The 6,608-nt window shown below is 41.9% G+C and overlaps 1 pseudogene; it reads left to right on the top strand.

Moving 5' to 3' along the window:
• Positions 1–276: 276 nt before the first annotated feature.
• Positions 277–774, top strand: LOC118719065 (annotated as a pseudogene).
• The last annotated feature ends 5,834 nt before the right edge of the window (positions 775–6,608 follow it).

The raw sequence follows: 6,608 nt of genomic DNA, 5'->3' as shown, positions 1-6,608 counted from the left end.
CAGAGGGCAGGGCTGCGCCCCACAGCGTCCTGGTCGCCAGGAGTGTGGGAGTCAGGCACAGACTCTGAAGCCTCCTCCTTCGTAAATGACTGATCTTTGCCCAGTCACCTCCTCTCAGCCTAAGTTTCCACAATTTTATGAGAAGGGTATCATAGTACCTACATCAGATGCTTCTGGAAAGAATGAAAGGAGGTAAATAATTAGTGCTTAAAAATGGATAGCGAGCCCCGCCCTCTGCCATCTCTTCCTGGTGGTGGCCGAGTCTGGATGAGACACATGGCACCTTGCAAGGGGGAGGGAAAGAAGGAACAACAGGCCATCAGCCTCGGACCTCGGTGGCTGAAGGAGAAAATGTTTTTGGGTCTGCCACATCTTTGCATCCTTCAGTGACACCTTTGTCCACGTCACTGATCTTTCTGTTCAGGAAACCATCTGCCATGTGCCTGGTGGGAGGAAGGGAAAGGCTGACTGAGATGAGTCCTCTCCCTACGATGCCATGTTGGCTGCCTAGGACATGGCTCAGAGGTGCCAGGAGCTGGGCATCCCTGCTCTTCACATTAAACTCCGGGCCACAGGAGGAAATAGGACCAAGACTCCTGGACCAGGGCCCAGCCAGCTCTCAGAGCCCTGGCCCGCTGGGGAATGAAGCTCTGTCGGATTGAGGATGTCGCTCCCATCCCCTCCAGCAGCACCTGCAGGAAGGGGGGTGGCCATGGTCGCCTTCTGTGAATGGGACTCCTCATATTGTTGTTTTAATAAATTGCCTTCGTGTCCACTAAAACCAACAACAACAAAAAAACAATAACACACAAATAGCCATCCAGACCAGGACTGTTCTAGCCTTTATGCAGCATATTAACTGATCTTCCCAGCTTTATATTGCTCATGAATTTGGCATCATGTGCCCTTATCTAACTTTAGCAAAACAGAAAAAAAAAAAGAAAGAAAAAGAAAGCCACTCATTTGACTCGAATCATTCTTCATGAATCCACACTGGCCTAAGCTGTATTTGTTTTTTATGTACTCACAAATAACTGTGTGTGTGTTTTTTTCCCCTGGATCGTAGATCCCACCCTCTTTCCCTTGTTACAAACCACACTATACTCAGTTATCTTCAGAGTTCTTTAAAAAAAAAAAAAAAAATATATATATATATATATATGTATATATACATATATATATACATATATATATATATATATATATATATATATATATATATTGATATATAGTGATATTTTTACAGAGAGGAAGAAAGAGGGATAGAAAGTAGAAAGTTAGAAACATCATTGAGAGAGAAACATAGATCAGCTGCCTCCTGCACACCTTCTACTGGGATGTGCCTGCAACCAAGGTACATTTCCTTGGCCAGAATTGAACCTGGGACCCTTCAGTCGCAGGCCGATGGTTTATCTACTGAGCCAAACAGGTAAGGGCTCTTCAGAGTTCTTTTGGTCTTTCCCATTCTCCTCCTCCACCAGGTTTGTGGAACATTCTCTTATCTGTAAACCCTCTGTCTACTTGGATGTGTTATTTCTTGGACAGCAGACCTGAGTTTTAGAGATCTGAAGTGTGCGGTTTCCTTGTACCAGATTTCTTTCCCCCCTCCCAACCGAACATGGAATTAAAAAGGAGTAGGAAAAATAATATTCTCATTTCCATCTGTTACTGTAATTCATAGGAAATTACAGAAAATGTCCTTGTTAGATTCAGTAGAACATAAGGGACTCCTTTGAATACTCATAGTTTTAGCACAATTTCAGCTCTTTCTGGAAATGTATGCACTTTTTCTATATTGTTCTTATAGGTCATTACTGCTAATCAGTAGTTGCTCTGTGCCCAGTTTTCATGTTTTTCTTCTTTAAAAATCATTCCTCACCCTGTAGCTGGATTGGCAATTGGAATGCGTTCTGTTCTTCCTTTGGGATTCTTTGTGATTGCATGACTGGGACTTGTCTTTTGAGAGTGTTCCGCATCTCTTGGGTCATTTTCCCTTTGTTAGAGGAAGCAGCCCTATAAAAACAGCAATATTTTCATAGCCTTACATTCTATAATTTTGTTTGGTCGTGTTTCTTTTAAAAGCCTTTCTGACCAGATTAACTTGCTTGGGGCTATGCAAGCCTTTCTAGGTGTTCTCGGTATATTAGTTACTTCCTCTATAAAATGGAACAAAATTGTACCTACCTCCAAGGCTGTAAGAATTAAATGGGTTTTGCTGTTCACCTATAATTTGGAATGACAAAATAACCAGAATAGTGTTGGGCATATGTTCAATGATTGTTGGCTACTGTGACTGTAGTTATCATCATCATCATCATCATCATCATCATTTTCGTTGAAAAGGCAAATTTTATTTTCCAACAAAAAATAGATCCTGCTCTTCCATAGCATGTGAAGCCAAATGTTCCTTCTCCAGGTGCTCTCTCATCTCATCCTAAGTCATCGTTGTCATTTTCATGACAAGCTGATCCTTCATTCATGTGATGTTCCCAAGGGGATTATCTTACACAGGGTGGCTGGAGAAGGACTCTTTGAGGAGGTGGCATATGAGAAAGTCCTGAGGTCAAGACAGTGTTTGCAGAAATGCATTCTAGACAGGGAGGATGAGCATGTGCCTGAGCTTGATGTGGGTTTCTGTCTGTCCCGTCTGGAAGGGAGGGCCATGGGGACAGAGCAACAGCACATGCGTTCTGAGAGCAAGCCAGGGTAAGGTGACAGTATTTGAATTTATTCTGTGAGAGGTGGAAAACAGCCGGAAATAGCCGAGCTGGGGTGTATTTAGAACACAGACAGTGGAGAGGCAGGAGTGGAAGCCAAGAGAGCAGGTAAGCTCTAGCAGTGGCCAGGGGGAAAAGCGGGGAGGTGCCTGTGCAGGAACTGGAGCTGGAGCAGAGAAGTGCAGATGAGCTGTTCTGATTTGAAAGGTATTCCCGAATGGTGTCCACAATAAAGATCGCTAAGGAGTGGGGAGGGACAGAGGGATTAGGGAAAGAGAGAAATCTAGTGTGAATGGAGAGAGAGCTTTGTTTTCTTTAAACTGTCCCACTGGGGGAGAAGAGGTTGGTAGAAGGGAAGTTAGTAGTTTGGTGTGGGACTTACTAAATTTGAGACTCCTGTTAGCCTTCCAATAGGGTATGTGCTTCTAGGAAAAAGTAGCACCACTTGAAGCATTTTCTAGTTTCCACTGCTACCTGTGTCATATCTGACCTATTTTTGGGAGGAGATGAATTATTTAGGGAAAACATTAAACATTTAAGCAAAACAAGCAATAGGTTTGGTTTTAGAATTCTTGCTTGCTTATTCTAAGACTTGCAGAGGATCCACAATCCAAAAGGAAAGAGTAGCTTCTGATCTGCATGCTGATTAGGAGAAAAGTAATGCATCATGGTATGTGGTGGCTTCTTTTCTGGCGGAGACCGAAACAGTGGAAGATGATGGAATTGCAGGTTATTACATGCTCAGTGATTGAGTCTTAGCAAATAATAGGGGCACATCCCTCACTGATGGGTTAAAATTTAAAAGTATATGTGTGCTTTGTTAGTTCATTTATATAATTATTTTTATATGTGAGGGAAGTGGTATTTTCTTGACATTGTGAAACTGAGCATCAACTGGGTAAAAGGAAAAGGGGAGATTTGTAACAAAACTATTTCTAAAGGAACTGATGGTAAGGAAACTGCTATTTAAAAATTTTTTTTTCAGCTGAAAGTACTCAGATTAACTGGTTAACTGTGTAGATTAACTCTTTTTGCCTCTAAAAGTGGAACTGAATTGTACAGAATTTCATCTTGCTTTGTGGAACTAACCTTAACAGTTACTATTTATTTAATAGTGCAGCTTGCAGTTTGTACATCAAAATTACAAATTCATCAATACTCTTCTTCCAAAAATTTCAGAAAGTTGGGGTTTAGAAGTGTCCTTTTCAGTATCAGAGATAGTATCTTAAGGCCCTCTGATTTGAAAATTAGGACAATGAGATGACTTTCAAAGAACAAAAGGAATAAATATGCCTAATTGTGTTTATCATTAGGTTTGTCATTATCAGATGCTTTAGAAACACAGGCCCTCTTTAATTTGTTGATGCTTAGATGTGAGATGTAGATAATCTTCATTAACATACTGATCACAGCTCCCCTGGTTCCCAAGTGTCCTGATTGCTGGGTAAGAATTCTTTCGCAGATGTGCTTTGAGAAGACCTCTAAGTTGTTTCAGTTTTATTTAGGTACATGGAGTTCATCATAAGAATATGCCCCTTCGCAGTAGGGATACATCAGTTATGCATTGCTAATATAGAAACCATCTTTCTCAGATGTCATCTTGTGATAATACCACCATGGTTATCATAGTGAATATTTCAGTAAGTTTATCTCCAGGCCAGGACTACACATTTTTTTCCTGGTAAGACACAATGAGACTTAAATGAACCAAATAGTTGGAAGCAAAGTGAGGAATGTTTTTACTTCTCATACATCACTTCCTAATATTAAGCAGTAGGTATTAAAAATACTGCATCCACTTCCTTAGCAAGAAATCTGGTAGAGTCGATTGGGTGGATTTGGAGGTCTGAGTTCTGGATCTGATTTTGCTAGAAGTTGATTCACTGACTTTATATGAATTGTTTCTTCTTTCTAGAGGTCATTTCCCAGCTCTGTCTGATTATGGAGTTAAATGAATTATCTTGGATGTCTCTATCATGTCAAACCATTTTTGTTTTTTCTTTGTGTGGGAATGGGGAGAAGTGGGCACATTAAGCTCAAACTAGAAGTTTGGGGATGAAAAAGGAGAGACATTAAATCTGTAATCCTAGTAGCAAGGGTCAGACCACTGCTGGTTAAGACACTTAATGAGTCCATAGTGTGCTGTCAGCTGCTGACCACTAAAACTAAGCCCCCTTGTTGGCTTGAAAGGATGTTATCCTCATGATGAGGAGGGAGGTGGTGCTGATGGTGGTGGGAGTGACGGGGTGATGGAGGTGATGGGAGGAGTAGAAGTTCCCTAGGGCAGCTGTGATAGTGTCACACACTAGGCAGCTTAAAGCAATGGAAATCTTTTTCAGGTACTGGAGGCCAGAAGTCAGAGGTCAAGGTCTTGGTAGGTCTATGTCTGAGGCTCTAAAGTAGAATCCCTCCATGCCTCCTCTGGCTTCTGGTGGTTGCCAACAATCCCGGGCATCCCTTAGCTTGTCAATTCTTCATTTCAATCCCTGCCTCCTTCTCCCTTGTGTTTATGTTTCTGTGTCCAGATTTTCCTCTCCTGATAACGACACCAATCATATAGGATTTAGGGCCCATCTTACTCCAGTCAATATTCCTTCATCCTGATTATATCTGGAAAGATGTAAATAAAGTCACATTCCTGGGTTTCAAGTGCACATAAATTTTTGATGGGACAGTGTTCAACCCAGTCCATGGTTGGTGGTGATGGTGATAGTGTGGGTGAGACGATGTGGATGGTCATGGTGATGATGTGGTAAGGTTGTGATGGTGGTGAGAATGTGGGGGTAAGGCTAAAGCAAGATGACCACCTTAGGTAGGTTTTTTGGGTTGTTTCACTGTAGGCAAGTACTTCCTAGCACATTCCCATGACCAGGGTGAACTGAAGAGGGGCTGGTTCCTTATACTCTCTTGAAGCCTTCCATCTGCCTTGAGATGTGGCAATTTCCAGAACACTGGCATAGTAAAGAGAGATTAGCCACTCAGGTATGATTAGCACAGTTGTTTTCAACTGAAAGCTAAAAGAATGCAAGTACCAGAAATGTGGGGGAGAGGATAAAAAGATTAATATACAACACAAAATAAGCAAAAGTACAAGCTATCCTGACCACATCCCGAAGGAATGCCGCATCTCCACTGCAGGTCCCCGTTCACTGATCACCGCTGCTCGCTGCCCAGGGTGGGTGGGCGGTTGCTGAGTTCACTCCCCCATAAGCTCAAGAGGCAGAATTCGCACATTCAGAGGATGAGGCCCTGGCTCCCTCACCCAGAGATTGTTCAGTGTTTTACCTGCTCCATTTGAGTTCTTTAGCCCAGGCTTTCATCCCACAGGATATGCACTCAGCTGTAGCAAAAATGCTCATTGCACATTGATCCAAATTTGGCTTCAAACCTGTGAACAGTTTTTGGCACACACGCTACTACAGTGTAAGAAGAATAGCTTGTTGGCAAAATCTTAAAGGTTCTTTGGGAAGTGAGGAGAGGGAGAAGTTAGTTGTATCCACATGACACCAATTCAGACTCTTCTCTCTCTAGGAATGAAGGCAGGGTTTGAGTCTTCAGTTTCTTAGAGAACAGCACACAGCTTGTAATCAGAATATGAGAGAGATCTGTTTTCTTGTGATGAAAACTATCAAGAACTAATCTCTTAGCAATCTTTAAATATATGACACAGTATCATTAACTATAGTCACCATGCTGTACATTACATCCCAGGCCTTATTTACTTTATGACTGGAAGTATGTTCCTTTTGATCACTTTCAGCCATGTTGCCAATCCCCAACCCCCTCCTTGACAACCACCAGTCTGATCTTTTATCTATCAGTGTGGTTTTTCCTTTTTATTTTTTTTTATTTTATTGATTTTTTACAGAGAGAGAGAGAGAGGGATAGAGA

This window comes from Pipistrellus kuhlii, unplaced genomic scaffold, assembly GCF_014108245.1.
Source record: "Pipistrellus kuhlii isolate mPipKuh1 unplaced genomic scaffold, mPipKuh1.p scaffold_m20_p_15, whole genome shotgun sequence".
NCBI lineage: Eukaryota > Metazoa > Chordata > Mammalia > Chiroptera > Vespertilionidae > Pipistrellus > Pipistrellus kuhlii.
Note: the sequence above shows the minus strand (reverse complement) of the source record. Positions and strands in the feature narration are given on the sequence as shown.